Source organism: Lactuca sativa, chromosome 7, assembly GCF_002870075.4.
Source record: "Lactuca sativa cultivar Salinas chromosome 7, Lsat_Salinas_v11, whole genome shotgun sequence".
Classification (NCBI taxonomy): domain Eukaryota; kingdom Viridiplantae; phylum Streptophyta; class Magnoliopsida; order Asterales; family Asteraceae; genus Lactuca; species Lactuca sativa.
The window spans coordinates 67,461,052-67,487,020 of NC_056629.2; the positions used below are offsets into that span (position 1 = coordinate 67,461,052).

At 35.1% G+C, this 25,969-nt stretch overlaps 1 pseudogene; it reads left to right on the plus strand.

Moving 5' to 3' along the window:
- Nucleotides 1-3,792: 3,792 nt before the first annotated feature.
- On the plus strand, nt 3,793-5,444 carry LOC111882226 (target of rapamycin complex subunit LST8-like; annotated as a pseudogene).
- The last annotated feature ends 20,525 nt before the right edge of the window (nt 5,445-25,969 follow it).

A 25,969-nucleotide genomic window follows, 5' to 3' on the forward strand; every position in this document is an offset into this window, starting at 1 on the left:
ACACATACATCCCCCATTGCAATCGGTACAAGATCTATCGGAAACTCAACTCCAAAAATCTCAAGTACACATCCCCGGATCACATCAATCGCAAACACCGCATGCTCATCGGCTATAGAGACTCTCAGAGGTCAACTCAATGCCTCTTGTCAGATACTGATGTGACGACTAAATGCTAAAGATACGAAGGTCCGACTCGCACCCAAGTCAAATAACACCAAGGCTAGTACAGATTTCACAAGAAAAGTACATATGCATAAGACAATATAATCACAAAATAACTCAATTATAATAAATAAAAGAACACATACCAGCCACGACATCAGGTTTTGCACGGACCTTCTCCGTTGTCAGCTGGAAAGCTCTCCCGCAAGCCTTCGGTACCTCGGCTTCACCAACCGGCTCTCTATAGCTCGTGTAGTAGCAGGGACAGATCCCTGCGCTGATCCCTGAAGCAGCTCTGGGCACTCGGCCTTCCGATGGACGGTCTGGTTGCAGTGGAAACAAATTGCAAACCCCTTGGGGCAAGGCATCGCGATATGCCCCTCCTTGCTACACTTATAGTAAACACCAACTCGACACACCCCTCATGACTCTGGCCGCACTTACCACAAGTGCGGCCCTTCTGGCCTCCAGATCTCGATTCAATGGGATTTGACTACTTGGCTACCGCCTAACACTGTGTCGGTTGGCTATCCCTCCCCTGAGACTCCGCCTCCTCTCTGGTCTGAGTCTCCAGCTCAATCTCCCTCGATCGGTCATTTTCCTGGAACTGAGAAAATGTCCGGTATGTCGATTTCGCCACGAACTCATGAATATCCTTCCTCGGTATACTTAAATATCATCTCATGCATGCCTGGTCGGTAGACACGTGCTAAGGGTAGAACATCTCCCTCTCATGGAACATCCTCGTAATCACTGTCACTGAATTTGTCCTCTGCTTGATGGACAAGAACTCCTGTTCCAATCGTTCCCTCTCCACTGGGGCACATACTCATCTGGAAACATAGTAGTAACCTTCTCCCAATACATTGCAGTGAGCTCGGCAGAAGTGAAGCTGGCTGTCACAGGCTTCCTCCAGTCCTTCGCCCCCAAGCGAAGCTGGTTCAGCACAAACTATACCCTCAAATGTTCCGGACAGGAACAAGTGTAGAAACACCCATCGATGTTGGAGATCCATCTCATAGTGGCAATCGAGTCTTGAGTCCCGTCAAACTCCTGTGGCTTCGTGTTCCTGAACTCCCAGTACAACAATGAGTCACCCGCCTATGGCCTGGCAGCAGCGACAGCTGCAACAGCAGCCGCCTCGGTAACCGCAACATAACGCTCATCAAACATCTCAATCAAGGTGGTCTTGAAAGACCCTAACATCTCCGGGATGGCCTCTCGAATATCTACAACCACGTCCTCGTGAATCATCCGACGAATCTCATCATCGCTAACTTTACTACTCTCAGGGTTGTGGCACGTACCTACCGTGATATCTCTGAAACACAACATAAAATAATCAGAGACTTGCTCGAGTGTACTCACGCTCTATCATTCCCCCCTACTTGTTCCTTAGCGTCCCGATGATTCTTACTTGAACTCCGCACCGACCCGGTGCTTCGAATAGTACGGGCGCAATAATACTTTCCACACCCCATCCGTAATCACCCAAAGTACTCCTACTAGGATTCCAGATTGCACGTACTCTATATCTCTCTGAATATAGGCTACTCTCATAAGCTCATTTCTGCTACATACTCGTATTCAAAACAAATAACAGGTAGCAGTAACTCCTAGGCAAAGGCATCACAAATCAGGCCACTGTAGTCCCAAAAAATGAAGTACCTAGACTACTATCTAGCATGCATAACATATCTCCTAATATCTCATAAATATCTGATAACACTTATTTTAAGGGTATTTTGGTAAAATCATCGTTTGGGTGCTGGCTGATTGGGCACACTGCTCTTTCTCGTTTTTCTCTGAGAAACTCTTACTCATTTTTGAAAAAATCCTTTCTCTTGAACAAATTCTCAAATCCTCACTTTGAGTCCAGACATACCCGAAGGTGCATCCGAATCCCTCAAAGCAAGGCTCTAATACCAACTTGTAACGATGTAACTTTTAAACCAAATTTTTTTATTTTTAAAAAACATAAAACTCATATACTATATTTCATTAAAATCATAAGTGTCTCAATCTCAACCTAAATCCACAACAAAATTTAAATCCCAGAATCCTCAACATAATCTCGAACAGGTGTGTACAATCATGCTGATGCCTTCCCTTAAACCTCGGAAGTACCTGAAACACATAACACATAACACTGTAAGCATAAAGCTTATTGAGTTCCCCAAAATACCATGCATAAATAATTAGCAACTCGAGGCTATAGCTCAGGAAGACCCTCCAGTCAATGTGTCTCGGTGGGACCGTCCAGTCCCACAGCTCGTTGGACCCTCTCGTCCGGTCTAAGTGAGGACCCTCCGGTCTCATAGTTTGTTGGGCCCTCCGATCCAATCTAAGTATCACATAATTTAGCATAAATATCACACAAGAAAATGCATAACTCAAGTAAGAACATACGACCCTGTGGTCACACATAAATACCACTCTAGGTAATGTATAGTGAGAAGACTCACCTTGAAGCAAGCAAGCTAATACATCTCGTACATGAATCACCGATCTTTCCGCCACCTAATATATGTGGTGATTATCTCTAATTAGATCAAAATTGTAATAATTCACTACAAAAAAAGACCCTTTTACGACGCGCAAACCACGACACTCATTGATTTATGTTACGCAAACGAGAGTGATATTAAAAAAGTTTCGTCTCTTCAACAAATTTAAGGATTTAGGTCACGCATTATTGCGTGCCCTTAAATTAGTGTCTAATGTAAAAAAAAATAAAAACACGGGGGGGGGGGGGGGGGGGGGGGGCACTTTATCTAAAATGTGCGTCCTCTGTGAATATCGTTTTATAATTTTTACTCTAAACGCGTGTTCTTAAAATTCTAAAATTTTTCAATACCCCGCTTCAAATCCCCCCTCATTCTCTTCTTCCCTTCTCTCTGTAAACCCTAATCACGTTTTCATCAGTCAACCTTCGTTTTCATCGATCCATATAAGTAGAAATTAGCTCAGAAATGGTAGTAATTCGAAGAGTCAATCTGGGTTCATAGGGTTTATTGTTATTTTCTCCTCTAGATCTCAACCCACCACAACCTGCATTTCGTCCCTCTCTTCTCTCTGTAAACTCTAATCAGTTAAGTTATAGGTGCTCATGCTTCACATTCCTCTGATAAAACCCTAACTGGAAAAACCATTCCTCTCTAGGTCGAAACCATCCCTCCACGGGTAATTGCTTCTCTGACGGTGGCCATAGCCAATTTTGCGTTGGAGGCACTTCTTCTGCTATCGATACTCATAGTTCTAAGGATGTCGTAGACCGTTTTCTCAAATCTCGTGGCTACCATGGGCTCTTCCTTCAGATCGAGGTGCTTTCTCTCTCTCTCTCTCTCTTGTATAATTTTCTTACCAGAATATTCGTTTATTTTAATTTTATAGTTTGTATTTACTGATTTCGATGAATTTCTTTATTCCTATTTTCAAATCAAATTCGCATTCAATCTACAATAAAGAAAGTGAAGCTTCACTTCAAGCTAGCCTTTGGGGGAAATGTTAACAAAACATTTGATTAGTTTGAGTTACAGGACATGGACACTTCATTTTCTTCAACTAGCAGTCTGGATACACATACAGACTTGTCCTTGAGTGTTGTCCAGTCAAAAAAAAAATCTAATGAGGGCTCATGTTGTTTCTTTTTCCTTCGATGGTGAAGAGGTTTCGTTGAATTCTACTAGTTTTGAATCTATTGAGTCTATTAACATGGTGGTTTTGCATCCAAATCAGGTGTCTATGATTCTTTTTCTTGTGAAAATTAGATTTATTTTTTGGCCATGGACCTATATATAATTTGGTTTATTGGTTTGTTTTTGGGTGTCCAGACTGAGCTCATACATGGTGATCAAAATGGGAATATCCGTGTATGGTACTAGACTGCAAACTCTTGTAGCTGTGAGCTGGTGTGATTTTGATTTTAATTTTCAGCATTTATACATTGATTAAGCTGTATGGGTTTAAATTTTGAACTAAACCCAGGTGCCAGAGGTTGATACAGCAATGAGATCATTGACAGTGATGTGGGATGGAAGCTTGGTAGTTGCTGCAAACAACAAAGGAACTTGTTATGTCTGGAGGCTCTTACGTGGGACATAGGTAAATTCAGTATTTATTCTCTTTTTTTAACAAATATTGTTTCTTTTTTACTTAATTTGATCTCATGATCTGTGTTATTTACTACAAACAGTGACCAATTTTGAGCCATTCACAAGCTACAGGCTCAGGATGGTTATATCCTCAAATGTCTCCTATCACCCGAGTTTTGTGAACCTCAGCGGTTACACTTCAGACTTGTCTTTCATTCCTTTTGGCTTTATGTTGGTTTGGGTGGATTTTGGACTTGCTGATTGATTGTTGAAATAGGTATTTGGCAATTGCATCCTCTGATAGTATAGTCAAGATATGGAATGTAGATGGTTTTACTTTGAAAAAAACACTAGTTGGTATGTTTATGTTATATTTTGCATTACTATATACATACTTACATGTCTTAAACAAATGTTGCATGCTTTTTTCAATTAATATAATAATAATAATATGATATGTGTGTTTCAGGGTACCAACGATGGCTATGGAATTAGGTGTTTTCTGTAGATGGTGCTTATATCATTACAGGTGTACATTTGATAAAATTTCCCTCTTTTTGATATAATAATAATAATAATTAAAAGTAACACACCTCAAGTCCTCAACTACTCTTATTGATGGTTTGTTTCAGCTTCCTCTGATACAACAACAAGGCTTTGGTCATTGTCAACTAGTGAAGATATTAGAGTGTATCAGGGACAGCAGTTCATGTTCATGCCAAACGGGACTTTTTTTGGTCTAACCAAAAAAAACCGACTCACTAAAAAAAGATAATCATTTTTATACTTAAAGAAAGCAAACATTACTTTTTTATGCAAATATCATTTTATATTGAATTCTTGTAGAACCTTCACCTCTGCATACAACCACAATTTCAGAAAAAATACACTCTTAAATTAGTTGATAAACACATGTTATGACAAGACACCAAGCCTTTTTCAACCTTCCTATAATATATAACATAAGTAGATATATTTACCCTTCTTACTTTATTTTTTGTTACAATCCACATGTTACAACAATTCTTGCATATTCATCTTTTTTGGGATTTAATCTTTATGTTTCTCCTCAGAGATGGGCACACGATTGACAATGATGTCCTGATTGTTACCGAAACTCTACATAAGAGAGATGTTCAAGAAATATTGGAGAAATTTCACCCTCTGGGGATGTTTGATAGGTAACCTACCCTTAAAAGTCATTTTATTGATTTTTTTCTTATTGTAATATTTTTATTTTTTATTTTTCTTATGTATTGCCATCCTAGCAGTTTCTCAGAATATGCTTTTGAGCTTCATTTTTTGAGCTTCATTTTTTGTTTTGTCCACCTTGAAAATCTTCTTTTTCTATCCTACTGTAGGGCTTCAATTTGCCTAGTTTGAGTGGCAATTTTTTTCAAATTTGCAAGCATGATTTGACAAATTTCCAAGCCAAACTGGTATTGTTCTGCCATGTTGACATTTTGGTTCTATTTGGATTTTCTTTTTACAATTCTTACAAAAAGAAATAACATCTAGTCCTTATTGTTCAAAAAAATAAACATTCAACCTTAACACACATGTACATTTCAAGGGCTCAATGATATTTAATAATAAAAGAAGCTGCAATCCATAAGGGTGATGCTCTCATGCCATCTCTTGTATTTATATGTACTTTGGAGTTTCATGAAGCGATGCTAGAAGAGCCAAAATTGGTCTTCCTTGTTTGCCATGTCATCGTATCAGAACCCAATTGATGTCATTTATTTAAGAATGATAAAAATGATTAAAACATTATGTAACATGCATAAATTTCTATTATTTTCATTTTATGACTGTCATTCAGTCTAAAGGATTCCAACTACCCATTTAATGTCATTCAACACTTTACCCACTTAATAAGGGAAAAAGACGAAACTACCCATAATTTAGTCATAGAATCAAAGCCGAAATTAAGTATATTCTTCATTTATATGTCTGGAACATGCTTACAATTGCTGGCAATGAGGAATTCTAGAAGCAGGAAAAGTCGTTGCCATTAAAGGACATAAGATTATTGATTTTTATCTTGAGGCAAGTATTTGTTAACATTTTAGGTGATATTTTTCTGCATTTTAGCTCATTTTCTACTAATTTAATTCATGGATGTTTTTTTCTCTGGTCTTTGTGGTAGATACTTTGGATAAACCCGGTGCACTAATAAAGTTTACTAAAGATAATCTTTCCTGAAAGAAACATCATGTAGAATTTGCTCAATACAGGGTTAGTGTTGTGGCTTCTGAAAACACGAATTCCATAGTCGGTCATAAAAGACCAAGAGTGGTCAAATGAATACTTTAAGCTGGATAAACTCACACTCTCCCATAAAAGGTAAACTTTGTTTTATTTTATTTTTTAATAAGTTTTCAACAACTTAACGAGACGGTGTATTACTATTTTACCTTTCAATTAATACTTTTTGTTATTTAATCTTAATATTTGAAATTTTTTCGTCCAAAACAGGGTTTGTTTTTTATTGTTTGTACCTATTTTTAGTTTTCGTTTCTTGGTCTTCAACTTAACAACCCAATTGTCAAATATTTTGTGAAAAATGACTATTTTACCCTTAAATTTGTATTTTTTTTTTATCTTTTATCTGTAATGGTAAGTTTTAACCATTAGCTCTTCACTGAACCCTATGGCATTTCATTGTTTCAGCAGAGAGTGCAAAACAAATTGTTGGTGGTATATAGCAGTCAATTGCTTTGAGATGATAAGGTATTTAAGGATTTTTACATTTAAGGAGCATTTGCATCATGATTCTTATCTAAGTCACAAGGTAATATTCAACCCAACTTTTAATCTTTTTCTTATTAAGACATTGTACTTTGAAAAATCTACCCCTAATTATCCTATATAATCTACTAGATTTTTCAAACTACAATGTTGTAATGGAAATAATTGGAAGTAGAATGCTATATGAGGAAGTATGAATATAATGTGGCGAATTTAATGGTTTTGGAGGTTTATCTTATATGAGGAAGTATGTTCTTTTTAAAAGTTGCCCTTCCATTTTTTATAGTTATCTCATCATTAGGTGGAACTTTATCATCTGTGGAGGTGTATATATTATGACATTTTTTAAAACTTGTCTTACACTGTAATAATCCATCTTCACACTTATTTTGTAGTTATGTTTTTTTTGCAGGTAATATAGATATTGTGAGCAAGTTCATAGATTTAGAGTCCTTGAGTGGTGTTACTAAGGAAGAGTGGAGACAAGTGAGGCACACATTTAAAAAACTCAGCACATATCTTGTTTACAGTGAGGCACACATTAGGTTATTAGAACTATTAGTTTGTGAATTTCTATTACAACTTCTATTGATTTGTTTTATATTTCCATGGAACAATTATTTGTATCACATTAAATTTTATGCAATGGATTGTATTTTTTGCATATGATATTTTATTTTCTATTATGAGACATTAAATGCAAATTCAATTTGAAAAATTAGTAAATCTATAAATTATATTTTTTTAAACATTTAAAATTATGATACACAAAAATGTGTGTCATCTTCGTTTATGACATGTCCTTTCTTGACAAGGCTTTAATGATACGCAATGCGAGTCGTAAATGCGCGTCGTAAGGTTACGACACACAAATGTGTGTCGTCTTCCTTTATGACAGAGCCTTCCTTGATACGCAATGCGTATCGTAAACGCGCGTCGTAAATACGCGTCGTAAATGCGTGTCGTAAATGCGCGTCGTAAATAGACGACGTACAAAAGTATGTTGTCTCTCTTTATGACAGGGCCTTCCTTGACACGCATTTGCACGTCGTCTGAGCGTTTTACAACAGACATTGTGCATCGTAAAAGGCTGTTTTTCTAGTAGTGTAAATTCATATTAAGCCCTTTTAACTCTTGGTAAGGGTAAAGGACCATTTTACCCCTCCAAGATCTCAGTTACTCACATTTGGTGAAAACTCTAAAAGTCTACCGAAGTCAAACTTGATTCAATAGTCCATGATGACCTAATTCGACGAGTGCATTAGGAGGACTCATCGAGTCCCCTCGTTCCCTCAGAGACCTTATGAAAACCAACTCTACTCATCGAGTTGAGCCGCTAACTCGACGAGTTACAACATGCTCAGACATATTGGAATAAACCCTAAGCGACTCATCGAGTCAGCTCATGGACTCGAAGAGTGTCACACCCCAAAACCTGAACAGCTGAATCGTTCGGGGGTGGAGGACTTCATGTATAATATCACAACAATGCAAAGTAGTAAACAAGCAACAACATCATCCATTGCATTACTAATATAATTTCATACAAGTGTGTTCTGTTAAGTTAAATAGACAACAAAAAGTAAATCAAAATAAAAGAGGAGTCTTGAACAAGCTCCATCTTCTCAAAAACCTGGCTCCGGTACCTATCTGCTAGTGACCTGAGAATACAAGTTATTTTGAAAGCGAGTATCAGCTTTAAAGCTGGTGAGATCATAAGTATATTAGTGTGTTAGTTTGTATGAAAGCATTTGTAAGATGTAATGTATAAATTTTGTAAAGTTTGTATTTGTTTGAACTATCCTAGAAAACCCTATGTTTCCTACTAAGAGTAGCCTTCTACCAAGGCATCTAGTAACTGTGTGTGTCTCTTGTAAGAGTGTGTAGTTTCCCAAATCCGACTATCATTAACCAAAAATATAGTTTTTACATTACCGTGCATCGTATGAATGTTCACGAAGTGAATGTAATGGGATAAATATTATAGTATTGTAGTGTTGTATTAAGTAACTACTGTTGTACTAACTACCTTAAACCAATTGTTATTTAAAGTACCATGTGATCGGCCTGTACCTTGCTACCGAGTCAATAGTAAAACAACGATGTAAGACGCCGTAAGAAATGAAATTTGGCACCCATAGACTTGCAAGTCCCACTGTAGCGAGCAGCAAGGTGTAGGATAGTCAATCCAGTATAGATCTATATGCAAACTCATATGTTCCTTAATTAAGGAGATTCTGGATACAAAAACGGTCATGACGGGTAGTGCCATGACCTGTTTAATAGCTCACATAACTGAATATAATGTATATGTAATGTATATGTAATGTATGTGCTAGTTGTATTGTGTGTTCTTCCTCTGTCTAGCCTGTATGTTTGTTTCTCATCACTACATATTATGTTTGTTTCTCATCACTAGGTATTGTGTTTGTTTCTCATCACTATGTATTATGTTTGTTTCTCATCACTATGTATTATGACTCATGTATGAACTGACTCTTTGTATGATTCATTGTTCTTGTATTAGTATTAGTAAAACCCTAAACTACGCCTATTTTAGTTTACTAGTAATATCATTTGTACGTGTGAACATGGAAGTATAACCTTGCTACCCAAGGGTATCGAATTAACTGGAAGAACCGTTTATGACTATTTATGTACACATGATATATAATTAATATTTAAACGACTTTCGGACGGACACCCGATACCTCACCAGACCACATCCCAACGGGGAAAAGGAAATAGAGCGGGATGGCCTTCCTAAGCCATTTAAAGATCGTTTATATAACTATACATACATATACATGAATTTGATAATAAGTATAAAAGAGCGTAAGTAAACGTATTTGATAAGTATATGAGTTTGTAAAACAGTTTGAAGCAAAACAGTTTGATAAACAGTTTGAACAGTAAGAAAATCACTGGTTTTGTAGTTATTAATCACATGTGATTGATGTAATAACTATAAGTATTTAACTTGTATCCCCCCTCCCCCCCCATTAAAGCATTTAAAAAAATTTAAACCATTGATTAAGGGGTATGGACTCACTTGTAGATGGTGGTTTGAATGAACTGAACGATGTAGGATTGCTAAGTGTCAAGTGAAAACTTGTACACACCGAAAGATCCTAGTTAACATATAAGCACACACATATGCATCCAATTAGTCTTAAACTACATCCTAGAACATAATAAACACTTTATATAAGTGTTATAAGCCCTAAGGATTTCATCTAAGTTGTTGTAGGACAAGGCTAGTGGGTTTAGGGTTCCAAAGGACCCCATTCTTGAGTTTAATCTCTAATACCATAACAACAAGGAGTTTACGGTCGTAAACCCTTGATTTTATGGCCGTAAGCTCCTAAGCCTTAGTTTATTTGGTGCTTTGAAGTCTTATATGTCCCTTAGAAGCCTTGTTACTTGATGGCTTAGTCCGTGGAAGAGATTAGGGCACCTTTCAACTCCTTTGAGGAGTTCACGGCCCTGGGACCAATTCCCTTAGAGATTACGGCCATAATCTCTCATGGGTATGGTGTTTTTGGTGATTTCAAGTCCCTAATTTAACTAGGAATGAATCTAGGCTAGTGTCCAAGGCTTATGGAGAGTTTAAAGCACACTTTGGCCCTTTTATTTGGAGTTCACGGTCCAAGAACTTCTTGGGCCATGAACACCTTATTCTTGGTGTTCTTGGGGTGTTTTCTAGTCCTACATACATTAGGATACGAGTCTAGTCCAGTTTCATTGCAAAAGGAAGGGACTAGGCACTCATTTGTCCCTTAAAGAAGGGTTTACGGTCCAAGATGTTCTTGGGTCGTAAACTCTTTGATCTTGCTGTTTTGATTCGATTTCTAGGTTATTAGACACATATTAAGCTCTATAATACAACTAGATGGAAGTACTCACGTTTTGGGACGAAAGTCCGAAGATCCATGAGAGAGAATTTGGCTTTTCTCTAGTTAGAAATGTAACAAATGAATAAATATGGCTAAGAATCATATATATACCCCTGGGGTTTTTGACAGAAAATATTTTATTCAGGCAGTGAACTCTAAATTCATATAGTTTCGGAATAACAGAGTTGCATCTAAAGCCTAGTGCATCCTCTCTCATGATATCTCTTTAAGTGTAAATCCTGAAATACTCAAACTTATACTAAAAAGTATGAAAATTTACTGCAACTGTTTTGACATCTATTGACTTGATATTGTTTGTACATAATAGAAATTTTGGGTTGTCACAAAGAGTTCATTCAATCTCTACTCCCATTCAAACGTTTTAGGGCAGATCTATCACTCCAACTACTAGATCTAGGCTCCCTAGGCTCGATTTTCACGCAAAGTTTCGATCTTTACGCTCATGCATGCCATATTTGCGCCATAATACCATTACAAGCTCCAAAGGAAGGTTAGATGCTCATGAGTCTGCCCATAGACCAATAAAGCTCGGATATTTGGACTCTCAAGGCCTCCTATAGTCCAGATCTGAGGTTCTAACCTCAAACCATGCTCAAATAATGCAAGGACACAAGATGATTAGAAGAAAACTTTAAAAACTCCCACAAAAGAGATTTAACATAATATGTGGCCAAAGTGAGAGCTTTTTACCTCTGAACAGATGCTAATGATAGAATAACACCAGATCTACAGCCTGTCCTTGATAAGATCCACAATCCTCCTCAAATCTTCCTTCAAAAAGAACAAGAATGATCAATTTGGTCTCTATCTCTCTACACAACAAAGGGGCAAGTTTAGGGTTTCTCTCTGTGATGTGTGGCCACATAAGGAGGCTATAAGTGCCTTTAGATAGGTCCCAAACCCGACAATTTAGGGTTTCTCATTCCGGTGCCTACTCGACGAGTCTACTCTCGGACTCGTCGAGTAGATTATTATTGGGTCTAAATTATGGTTTATATTTTGCTTTTTCTAGGAAACTGTACTTTTCTATAGTGCAATATGTGTTTGCGGCTGTGTTCATGGCCAGGTTGGTGTTTACGGTCGTGAACTCATGTTCAGCCCATGCTCCCTACAAAAATAGGTGTAACGGGTGAGGAGAGTAGATGAGAGTAAAAGGCTAGAGAATAAGAGAGCATATTGTAGAGAGAGAAACTTGAGAGAAGAATAGTGTGTGTTTGTGTGTGTGAGTCTATTGTAAGGATCTTCATTCGTATTCATTTAGTACATCATAGATTCAAGTTATTGTTCTTCTCCTTCTCTTCTATTTTAATCTGGCATCATCTGTTTGATTGAGATTGTCCACCATCAAACGGATCTAATTGATACACAAGTAGATTTGGGGACTTACATGTGGTATCAGAACTTGGATTGTATCAATCATTTTTGTCAGATCTGGAGCGTATTTGATCTTATTTTTGAAGGGTTTTTGCATTTTTGGATAGATCTTTTAAAATTAGTGGGAGGTTGTTGGGTCAATTAGAAAAGAAAGTTATAAACCAAAGAGGAGATTGTTGGGTAAAAATTATGGTTTACACTTTGCTTTTCTAGGCAACTGTATTTTTCTGTAGTGTAATATGTGTTTGCAGTTGTGTTCATGGCCAGGTTGGTGTGTAAGGTTGTAAACGGGTTTATAACCGTAAACCCGTTCACGGTCGTGAACTCGTGTTTAGCCCATGTTCCCTGTAATATATGTGTAAGAGGTGACGAAAGTAGATGAGAGTAAAATGATAGAGAAAAGGAGAGCATATTGTAAAGAGAGAAACTAGAGAGAAGAATAGTGTGTGTTTGTGTGTGTGAATCTATTGTAAGGATCTTCATTCGTATTCATTTAGTACATCATAGATTCAAGTTATTGTTCTTTTCCTTCTCCTCTATTTTGATCTGGCATCATCTGTTTGATTGAGATTGTGCACCATCAAATGGATCTGATTGATACACAAGTAGATTTGGGGACTTACATGTGGTATCAGAGCTTGGATTGTATCAATCAATTTTGTCAGATCTGGAGCGTATTTGATCTTATTTTTTAAGGGTTTTTGCATTTTTGGATAGATCTTTTAAAATTTGTGGGAGGTTGTTGGTTCAATTAGAAAAGAAAGCTATAAACCAAGGAGGAGATTGTTGGGTAAAAAATATGGTTTACACTTTGATTTTCTAGGCAACTGTATTTTTCTGTAGTGTAATATGTGTTTGCGGCTGTGTTGATGGCTAAGTTGGTGTGTACGGTTGTAAATGGGTTTACGACCGTAAACCCGTTCACGGTCGTGAACTCGTGTTCGGCCCATGTTCCCTATAAATATAGGTGTAAGGGGTGAGGAAAGTAGATGAGAGTAAAAGGATAGAGAAAAAGAGAGCATATTGTAGAGAGAGAAACTAGAGAGGAGAATAGTGTGTGTATGAGTATATTGTAACGATCTTCATTCGTATTCATTTAATACATAATAGATTCAAGTTATTCTTCTTCTCATTCTCTTATATTTTGATCCGAAATCATCTGTTTGATTGTGATTCCACACCATCAAACGGATGTGATTAATACACAAGCAGATTTGGGTACTTACAAGTGATATCGAAGTTTGGATTTTATCAATCAATTTTGTCAGATCTGGAGCGTATTTGATCTTATTTTTGAAGGCTTTTAGCATTTTTGGAAAGATCTTTTAAAATTAAGGGGGTTTGTTCTTCGCATTTTTGATAAAAACGAGTTTTGGATTGAGTTCTGGAGCAAAAAGGAGAAAAATCACGTTTTTTCGTCGTAAACAGTGAAACACCTTTTTCGGCCGTAAAATCCTGTTTTCGGCCGTAAACCCCGTTTTCGGCCGTAAACCCCGTTTTCGATCAAATAACTTTGTTTTCAGTTCTAAGGTTATATTTTTGGTTTAGGAAAAAAAAGGGGGGGGGGGGGGGGGGCGTTTTAGGTCAAATACTCTAATTTTTTTTGGTCAAAATTTCTCGGTTTTGGTATTAATTTTTTTTATTGTGTTATTTGTTTACGGTCTAAATTTTGACTTTTAAGGTTGACTTTCTTGTTTTAAAGTCAAATGGCATTTTTGGTAAACAATGAGTTCTTCAAGCGTCCCGGTCAATAAAGTTTCATGTACTCCATCTTCTGAAACTAAGATTGGGTTTCTTCGTGAATATAATGATTTGCTAAAAGGGGAAGTCGAGGACCTAACAAATGAGAGGTACACTATTAGGAAAGAACAAAAACCATTAAAAGCACAACTAGAAGCCAAATTCAAGGATTTCCGAAAACTTCAAGAACAATATAGTAGTAAATGTGAAAATTATGACTATAGAGACAACTTGCTTCTGTGTCTACCGAGCTTGACACATTGAAAAATAAATTTGAAAATGCAGATTTTAATTTTTGAAAATATGATGTGTCAAGTAAGGTAGTTGCCTCAATGATTGAGAAGAAATTAAAATTCAAAGATAATCAAAACAAGGGTCTAGGGTATGACAGTGTTCCCTAGCCGAATGTTGGGCATTCATTGGCCACATGTCACCATCTGGTGGCAAGGCATGGGGAAGAAGCAGTGGCTCAAATCGCGCCACGTGTCACTCGTTGTTTACTCCAAAAACTAATTATCTTCTAAAATCCGTAACTTTTGCTTACGAGCTTCGTTTTTGATGTTCTTTATATCCACATGTAGGTAGCGATGTGGTCTACAAGTTTGCTTTAGACTCCATCGGCTAATTTTGAATTTATTTTTAAAACTATATTTTGACAAACTTAGACAGTTAAAGTTTGATAAAAATTCATAACTTTGTCATCCGACGTCCGTTTTCAACTGTGTTTATGTCGTTGAGCTCCTATTAATGAGATCTTCGATTCTCATTTAGGTTTTGTTGGCTAAAAATTCATCGATCTAAAATTCGAGTTCTTTGTTGTGCACTCCCAAGCTGAATCTTAGAAAAATCATAACTTCCTCAAACGAAGTCAGATTTGGACGTTCTTTTTATGTATGTTCTTCGTTTAAAATATACTACAACTTTTGTTTAGATCGCTAAGGCTAAAAAGTAGCTTATAAAATATTTACTTTTTACGATACGCGGTGTCGTGCCAGTTTTGTCGCAAAAACTTTGATGAGTCATAACTTCTTCATTAAAAGTTATATTTTAGCGTACTTTATATGTATGAAATACTTGTGACATATAATATAAATTTGGTTAAGATTATTTATGCTAAATAATATTCTATCAAAAAGTCATTTTTTAACGCTTATTATCTCTAAATTGTTTAGCCCGAATCTGCGAGCGTTACACTTATCTCCCATTTCGGATGGTTACATCCCGAAATCATCAACGAGACAGCTTGTATAATGAATCCATACGTTATCTCTTCATCCTAGGTAATAACCGTAACTCTAATGTCCTTTCAAAAGAGTATCTAACTCATGGACTTCTTAGCTGTTGGCGGTGCTCGATCTTACGCCCGCTCTTCATACTATGTTGGACTTTCAATTCTAACCTTTGACTTACAAACTCAATCTTTATTTTAGACTCCTGCTCTTTCTTAAAAAGACTTAACTTAAGAAAAGTTATTTACTTTGATTATCGTAGTAGACCGGTGGGTCATGTTCTAATGACTTGTCATCGTATGATGCAATGCTTAGAATCAGGACTTTTATAACCAATTTCCAAAATGGAATATACCTTCCTTCTTGTTCTAATGTGATATAATCACAATCTATCATGTAGAACTTCTTGCTACAAGCTTCTTACTTTAATGCGAATGCGATGCCTCTATTCATTTCTTCGAACCACGTACAATACTTATCCTTGTCGAAATTGATTTGATATGACTACTAGGGTTGGAATAGCAATCATCTTCTTAGTCATTAACGAAATGATGGTAACAACAGACATGAACAAAACAGAATAAATTACTAGTGTCTTGGTAACCTCGTGACTTTCTCTTATCCAAGTGCGAGTCTTGTGCTTCCGCTAGTATAGGCCTCTACTACCTTTCACACCTACTCATATATGTCTCAAGTATTGCCTCTCAGTTCTCTAAGTCACCACACAAGAATTTCATATTTTCATTTAACACATACAAATATGTCAAAATAATCATACAAAGTTACATAGACTCTCCTAAGACTTCTTCCATGCGTAACTTTAATCATCAATTCTACTTTAACTCGGTTGGCGGTCGAGGCGCCAGACGATGGGACAACATCAGGAATTACACCAATCGTTCTATTATCATGCCAATCGTAACGTATTCCTCTAGACGTATTGCTTATTTTATCAAACGTTTTCTAAAAGCAAGATACCACTCTTACGATATCTTTCGACAGGTATCATTCACTATCGTAAGCCTTGTTATTTCATCCATTAGCTATGTCTCCCATGAGTCATGACCATGAAGTTATGTTCACTGAAGCAGGCGTTGAGTGTATCAAGACGAGAATATAGATAGAGAAATTTTAGATGCGTAATCCTCCTTATTACTTCGAAAAGTTACATGCCAATTCTAATACCGTAATTAAACGTTTAGAAATCGGAACACAGAAAATTTCCAGATCTGGCTGGCAATAGGCCATAGATCCGATCAAACGATAGAATCATAAAGCATATAAGGCATCTTGTAGAATAAATCATTTAATACATAAAATAAATTTAGGCGTCTTCCCTAAATAAGCTAGTGCTCGTGTGTATTCAGGTGTACTAGCTTAAATGTAACGACCACACTCCTCACGATCATCGCTTAGCTTTTTTAAGTTTAAGTCTAGAAATTTCCTAAACTGCCTAGTTCTCTTAAACAAATGCTTCGATACCAACTATGAAATCCCCATTTTCACAGCTAGAAAAGACCAATTTGTTTATGTTTATTTAAAATTGGAGTATCCTTTTTGAAGAATAATATTACGAAATTTGTTCCCAGGAAACATGATAATGATATTATCAACGAATTTCCGAAGAAATGTATTTTATTTATGTTAAAACATTAGGATGTCATTGTCAATGTAGAAACATAATCATAACGAAATATTAAAAGCCATACAGTAATTAAACTAGTGACCTAATACTCCTTGAATTTCTCACCAAAATGTATCTTTCATATAGTGTCACACCCCCAAACCGGAACAGCGGAAACGTTCGGGGGCGGATGACTTCATGTAGTACCGTAACAATTGAATACATAGTAAAGAAAGCAATATAACCATCATATATATAATTGAAAGTTTACATTGTTAAAAGCTACATGTTCAAAACAAATTGCAATATGATGCCAAAATATGAAATTAAATTGGCGATGTTGCGTCTCTTCATCAAAAGCTGTTTGTTACCTATTAATGTTGAATCCCTGGGACATACAAGTAGTTTTGAAAGAGTAGATCAACATTTAAGCTGGTGAGTTTTATAAGTATTAAATGACAATATTTGTATGAACTAAAATGAAATGGTTTGTATTTATTTGTTTCTTCCTAGAAAATCCCATATTTTCTACTGATATAAATGTAGCTTTCTATCAAGACCAATGTTTGTTTCTAGAAAGTTATGTTTTAATGCCTAAAGTAGTTTATTTATGTACGTGTAAAGTCGCCATGACGTCTGAAAAACCCCGTAAATCAATGTGTTTTTAATACTTTGGCCAAATCTTCCCATTATGATGGATTAGAATTGTTGTGACTTTTCTTCCATGCAACCATGATTCAAAAGAGGTAGTTGTAATTAATTCAATGACAAAGATTATAAGAAACAAAAACTGCCCTAAGTATTTTGAAATGATAAAGTTAAATGTTTGACTCTACATCAAGTATTTGAATGATTAAACTCAAAATACATCCTATTTGTGGTTCGCTGATGTATAGTTGTGTAATCACATTCGGATTACATTGTAGGATCTAAATGAAGGAAGGAAGCATAAGCATCGAGAAATAAATGCAATCATGAATGGATAAATGTCACATGCCTCAATGATTCAAGATTTTTAGCTTGTGATTAGTAATGGAGTTAGGATAAATCTTGTTATTTGCTATTACTCTTTGGAGATGTCTAGAAAATATAATTTCGTTTTATGCATTACATAAACATGAATACCAATTTCATTTGATAATGGAAAAGTGATAATTTTAGTTTATATATGATGGTTTTATTTTCAAAACATCTTCTTGCCATTGGCATTCATTATAGTCCATGTTTCTAATTATAATTGTGATGAGTTATGTATTGATTCCTTTAATAGTTAAGATATGATTGCACTTGTGGCATCATCACCTTGACCACATAAGTAAGAATCGCATCACCAAGCTCTAGTTGGACCGAACCTGGAAACATTCGACTTTGAGTTAGATGATGTATGGTAGTCTTGTATGTTGGCAAGAAGACTTAGTCACCATTCAAATGGACATATTATAGAGTTTATATGTTACGAAGAAATTCATATGCAAAATGTTGTGCTCTAATGTCAAAGGGTAGTGTAGTTGTCTGTATCAAAGTTTACGTAACTTCGATATACCTATGTATTTCTAGGAGTGTTTGTATTTTGTAATTAATGTCAAAGTCTTATAGTACATTTTATATATATTGATAATACTATAAGTAGTAATACAACATAGGTTACTTTTATGCTTTCTTCAGACTTTATTCTCACACTTGTGACCATATCTCCTTCCAAATAATATGAGCTAAACCAGATTTGCTTACTTCTTGTGTTCATATTTATGTATGAAATTACTCACCATTTGCTATCAGAGCAGGAATTGTCTAACTCTTTGATGAATTTCTTTCTCGTTTTCTTATGTTGATTCATTTATTCTGAATTCCATTTTTTCCGGATTTGAAAATTGTTATTCTTGGAACGATCTGTGAGACTTATCAATTATGCAATTGAGAGTCAATCAATAAAATCTGATTTCCTTTCTATTCAAGCTATTCACCTTTCCTAATCAACTCCATGGCTAACATGAATGTCAATAAAATGATGAAATATGCAAATCTTTTCGGTTCCACAACAAAAATCCGAATGTTGCTTCTGGATTATTACGATCAATAGTTTGATCGAATGGAACATTACATGAATGGAATAGATGAATATATTTGGCGTCCAATCAAAGATGGTCAATTTCGTGCTTCTATAGTTGAAGTTTTTGGCACAACTGCTCCTTTTGAGAATTTCACTGTAATAAGATTGATGAATGAGGTGAAAGACAAGAGATGTATTCATTAATTGCGAGGAGCTTAACCTCTAGTTACAATTACATACGTGAATGTAAAACAATAAGGATATCTAGAATACATTAAAGGAGAAGTTTCAAGGAAGAGAAGGAACAAAAAAGAGTTTGGTGACTAAATGTTTGTCTGAATTCAAACAGCAGGAATTGAAGTCAATCGAAGCCTATTATGATCGATTCAATGATATGATTTAATACATAAAATAAATTTAGGCATCTTCCCTAAATAAGCTAGTGCTCGTGTGTATTCAGGTGTACTAGCTAAAATGTAACGACCACACTCCTCACGATCATCGCTTAGCTTTTTTAAGTTTAAGTCTAGAAATTTCCTAAATTGCCTAGTTCTCTTAAACTAATGCTTCGATACCAACTATGAAATCCCCATTTTCACAGCTAGAAAAGACCAATTTGTTTATGTTTATTTAAAATTGGAGTATCCTTTTTGAAGAATAATATTACGAAATTTGTTCCCAGAAAACATGATAATGATATTATCAACGAATTTCCGAAGAAATGTATTTTATTTATGTTAAAACATTAGGATGTCATTGTCAATGTAGAAACATAATCATAACGAAATATTAAAAGCCATACAGTAATTAAACTAGTGACCTCATACTCCTTGAATTTCTCACCAAAATGTATCTTTCATATAGTGTCACACCCCCAAACCGGAACAGCGGAAACGTTCGGGGGCGGATGACTTCATGTAGTACCGTAACAATTGAATACATAGTAAAGAAAGCAATATAACCATCATATATATAATTGAAAGTTTACATTGTTAAAAGCTACATGTTCAAAACAAATTGCAATATGATGCCAAAATATGAAATTAAATTGGCGATGTTGCGTCCCTTCATCAAAAGCTGTTTGTTACCTATTAATGTTGAATCCCTGGGACATACAAGTAGTTTTGAAAGAGTAGATCAACATTTAAGCTGGTGAGTTTTATAAGTATTAAATGACAATATTTGTATGAACTAAAATGAAATGGTTTGTATTTATTTGTTTCTTCCTAGAAAATCCCATATTTTCTACTGATATAAATGTAGCTTTCTATCAAGACCAATGTTTGTTTCTAGAAAGTTATGCTTTAATGCCTAAAGTAGTTTATTTATGTACGTGTAAAGTCGCCATGACGTCTGAAAAACCCCGTAAATCAATGTGTTTTTAATACTTTGGCCAAATCTTCCCATTATGATGGATTAGAATTGTTGTGACCTTTCTTCCATGCAACCATGATTCAAAAGAGGTAGTTGTAATTAATTCAATGACAAAGATTATAAGAAACAAAAACTGCCCTAAGTATTTTGAAATGATAAAGTTAAATGTTTGACTCTACATCAAGTATTTGAATGATTAAACTCAAAATACATCCTATTTGTGGTTCGCTGATGTATAGTTGTGTAATCACATTCGGATTACATTGTAGGATCTAAATGAAGGAAGGAAGCATAAGCATCGAGAAATAAATGCAATCATGAATGGATAAATGTCACATGCCTCAATGATTCAAGATTTTTAGCTTGTGATTAGTAATGGAGTTAGGATAAATCTTGTTATTTGCTATTACTCTTTGGAGATGTCTAGAAAATATAATTTCGTTTTATGCATTACATAAACATGAATACCAATTTCATTTGATAATGGAAAAGTGATAATTTTAGTTTATATATGATGGTTTTATTTTCAAAACATCTTCTTGCCATTGGCATTCATTATAGTCCATGTTTCTAATTATAATTGTGATGAGTTATGTATTGATTCCTTTAATAGTTAAGATATGATTGCACTTGTGGCATCATCACCTTGACCACATAAGTAAGAATCGCATCACCAAGCTCTAGTTGGACCGGACCTGGAAACATTCGACTTTGAGTTAGATGATGTATGGTAGTCTTGTATGTTGGCAAGAAGACTTAGTCACCATTCAAATGGACATATTATAGAGTTTATATGTTACGAAGAAATTCATATGCAAAATGTTGTGCTCTAATGTCAAAGGGTAGTGTAGTTGCTGTATCAAAGTTTATGTAACTTCGATATACCTATGTATTTCTAGGAGTGTTTGTATTTTGTACTTAATGTCAAAGTCTTATAGTACATTTTATATCTATTGATAATACTATAAGTAGTAATACAACATAGGTTACTTTTATGCTTTCTTCAGACTTTATTCTCACACTTGTGACCTTATCGCCTTCCAAATAATATGAGCTAAACCAGATTTGCTTACTTCTTGTGTTCATATTTATGTATGAAATTACTCACCATTTGCTATCAGAGCAGGAATTGTCTAACTCTTTGATGAATTTCTTTCTCGTTTTCTTATGTTGATTCATTTATTCTGAATTCCATTTTTTCCGGATTTGAAAATTGTTATTCTTGGAACGATCTGTGAGACTTATCAATTATGCAATTGAGAGTCAATCAATAAAATCTGATTTCCTTTCTATTAAAGCTATTCACCTTTCCTAATCAACTCCATGGCTAACATGAATGTCAATAAAATGATGAAATATGCAAATCTTTTCGGTTCCACAACAAAAATCCGAATGTTGCTTCTGGATTATTACGATCAATAGTTTGATCGAATGGAACATTACATGAATGGAATAGATGAATATATTTGGCGTCCAATCAAAGATGGTCAATTTCGTGCTTCTATAGTTGATGTTTTTGGCACAACTGCTCCTTTTGAGAATTTCACTGTAATAAGATTGATGAATGAGGCGAAAGACAAGAGATGTATTCATTAATTGCGAGGAGCTTAACCTCTAGTTACAATTACATACGTGAATGTAAAACAATAAGGATATCTAGAATACATTAAAGGAGAAGTTTCCAGGAAGAGAAGGAACAAAAAAGAGTTTGGTGACTAAATGTTTGTCTGAATTCAAACAGCAGGAATTGAAGTCAATCGAAGCCTATTATGATCGATTCAATGATATGATTTACATGTGTTGAAGATAAGTGTTGTTCGATTTAATCTAAAATTAAACATGACATTTATTCAAGGGTTAAAGAAATAATGGATGTACATATGTTTTATGATCAAGACACAATAGAATTTTGATTCTTATTCTCTATCTAATCTTTATAACATCCTGGAAGCTTACGAAAATGAAGTTAAAGAACTTTCTGATGAGAAGGACAAGATGAATTTTGGTGGTCTTTGGAACTTGTGTCTAAGACAATTGTGAAAAATATGTGTTCTGATGAAGAAGAAAATGTTGATGAAGAAGGTTTGATAGTGAATTTAAATGATGAAGCTGTTGAATATTAATCGAATAATAATTTCAAGATATTTTATAAGAATCCAATTAAATGAAACTTCAAAAGTAATACATTCTAGAAGGCATCTTCGAAATCAAATCATGTTGTTGATAACAAGAAACAAGGAAAATCTGATGTGATTAAGGTGGAGAAAAAAGTTATTTGGGGATTTCGGCTATGATTGCAACTATTGCAATGGATAAACCATTTATCAATAGATTGTGTGTTGAAGAAAAGGCGGGAAAAGCATAACAAAATGAAAGATGAATATGAAGGAACTTATCAAATCGAAGAGTTGAGGGAAAAACAAAGAACATTTCACTTGTTGCGAAGGGTGTTGATGACGATGAAGGAGCTTATCATATTTGGTCATCTGGATCTGATGAGTAAGTGATGCACAATCCTTCACATGGAGTAATTTTTTCTTAGTAAGATGGAGAAGTTGATGAGGATTGGGAAAATGAGAAGTTTGAGAAAGAAAAGCTTGATTTAGGTTGTGAAGTTGGGAAGTTTCGTAGCAAAGAAGTGAGTAAGAGCGAGTAGAAGGAAAGTTTCTAATGGCAACCACTTCAAAGTCTTCAATGACATAGAAGATACGTAATCTCCATATCTTACTTAATATTCCTTCAAGTTATTATGATTCCATTTTTTGTAATTTTGATGATGCTTTTTCTTATTTGAATAATTTGTTGATTTCCATGACTAGTGATGTGGAGAAAAAAAAGGTAAACTTTATGATGCTAAGAAAAGAGTTGAGAAGAAAAACACTAAAATAGTGGCCTTAAATTTCAAACTGAATAATGTCACTCCAGATCGTGACTCTGTTATAATAGATAACATTTTGTTAACTAAGGAGAGGAATATTTACTATAACACAACCAAAAGACTATATGGTAAACTCACTTTGCTTTATCATTCATCTAAAATCTATAAGGAGCAACATCACAAACTTTTACCTTTCATTCATTTTAAGAAAGAATTAGTTGACGAAGTTTCATATGATTGTGAGAGTGGGATTTCACAGCTTGATCAGGTACTAAATGATTCTTATACATATGGTGTAGTGAATATTGATGAATATTTAGATGCTGATGGGATGGTTGATGTTAATGATACTATGAGTATGAATGAATAAATGAAAATTTTGAACAAAACTGAATCTTTGACACAATGTTCTCAAGAATTTTTTTTGATATTGAAAATAATTCTGACAATAATAGTGAAATTGAAGAAGAAGAATGTGTTGATGGTTCAAATTGGCCAGTCATTAAAATTGGTTCATTATATAAAGCTAAAGAAACTGTTGATTCAATGTCAAATCCTAATTTTTATTTTTCTACTAAAACTGAAAATAAAGTTACTCAAGATAAACCTTATATCGAAGATATCAAGAATAATGACAGTGATTTTGATGATAATGTTTCTGATGAAAAGCAAATTCCACAAGTTTCGAAGCACATGTATTCGATTATATAAATGAATACAAAAAGTTTTCAATAAAAAAGGAAAACATTTTCTTAAACAATGTTTGTGTTATATCCACAATTTAATGATTTCCCCAATCAAATTTTTGTAACAACAAGAAATGGTGACAATGTGAACTCAAAGTTAAATGATTTGTTGAAAGAAGATAGCTTGAAAGTAACTAATGAAGGTTTTTATTCAAACCATAAAAACAAAAATGACAAAACTAGTATTTAGGTTATGAACGGAACTCAATCTTTTGTTAAAGATAATTCAAAATTAGTTGACAAATCTCTTCAAGATTAGCTGAAGAATCAAATTTCGAAGGTCCAAGAATTCAAACAAAACGCGTAGAAAGCACCTTTGGAAAATTCTCAATCCAATCAAAATGTTTGAAATAAGGATTATTGGAAGAAAAGAAGTGTAACAATGAGTGTCAGGTAAACACTTTTTTTTTAATTTCCAATCAATTTTTATGAGTATTAGCCCTGGTCACGACGTGACCACTTGCGTGTCACGATGTGACCTTGACTCTCGAAACACAGATGTATTTTAAGTGTCACAACATGACCATATATGGGTCACAACATGAAATTTGTTGCGAGCGAAACCCTAAATTTGAAGGATTTTCCCCTATTTAAAGGAATCGAGGGCTATGGTTAGCCCACCCTCTACCTCCATCACCTCTTTGCACTTGCCCTTGCAACCCTCGCCCTCCGTAGTTGATTTTGAGCTCCATTTGTGTGCTTTCTAGACAAGAAGAAGGAGATATAGAGTCTGGTGTAACAACTCAGTGTTCAAGCTTTACAATCATCCATTCTCACACCTTCTGGACCCTTATGAGTTTCTTATCTCAATGCTTTATGAGTATATATGATTAGATCTAGGTTTTTATGTATCATCTTTCATGTTTAGGCTTGATATATTGATGGGGGTCCAAAAAGTTGGCAATCTTGAAGATCTACAGTGTCTCTTTGTTAAGAAAAATGTTGGATCTGAAATATAGTAAGGTTTTTGGACTCTTGCATGAGATCCTAACCCTATTTCCTTTTTTTTTGCCCTAGCTTATGTTTACGTCATGCATTAGACATGCATGTCCAAAAATCTACAATCTTTATGGTGTTCTAGGATGGAGGAATCCTTATGGGGGTCTGAATTGCAAGGCTTAAAGGATTAAGAGCTTAAAGCCTAAATCTGTCTATACCGTCGTCACAACGTAACACCTTGGGTGTGACGATGTGAGAATTGTAGATCCATGGATACTTCATTTTTATTATGTCATGGCATGACCAATAGATGGTCATAACGTCACGATTGACTAAGTAACTTTGGAGAATTGACTTTGACCATTGACCACTGAATGTAATCTTTAACCATTGACCAAGTCTGACTTTAGGTCAAATAGAGTAATTTGAGTAATAGATTGATGTTTAGTCCCTGTTTCTTGTATAGGTGACCTGTAGAGCTGGTATTTGGAGTAGTGATCATTTCAACTTTTTTCACTATACTCATGGGTTGAAGGCACTAATCTTGTGTGACATCCCCAAAATCTCGGCCAGAAAAGACCGATTTCATTTATGCTTTTTAAACATTTTCAGAGTAAATCCATTTGATTTTAAAAGGGATGCGGAATTTGTTCCCAAAAACAAAACATGAGAAAATAGATATTTATCAAAACATTTCAGGAAGAAATATGATTTCATTTCATAATCAAAAGTCAGGATGTGATGTTCCGATACAGATCATAAAGCATAAACGATAACATTACAAGTCGTTCAACAAATATATACATATACAGACTTGTAAACAAAAACAACTTGATGATTCACCCATCTTAAGCTCTTGCGCCACTTCCTATAATACAAATAAACTAAGTGGGTTAGGCTTGGTAGCCTGGTGAGCATGTAGGGTTTTCAACCCACAATAATTATACTTAATTTCAACAATCCACAATAAACCCGATTACCCATTCCCGTTATCCTCACTTTACGTCCCTAAAATAACATCTATTATAAGGAACCTAATTCAGGATTTTCATCGGGACGGACATTACTGCAGAGGGACTTCCTCA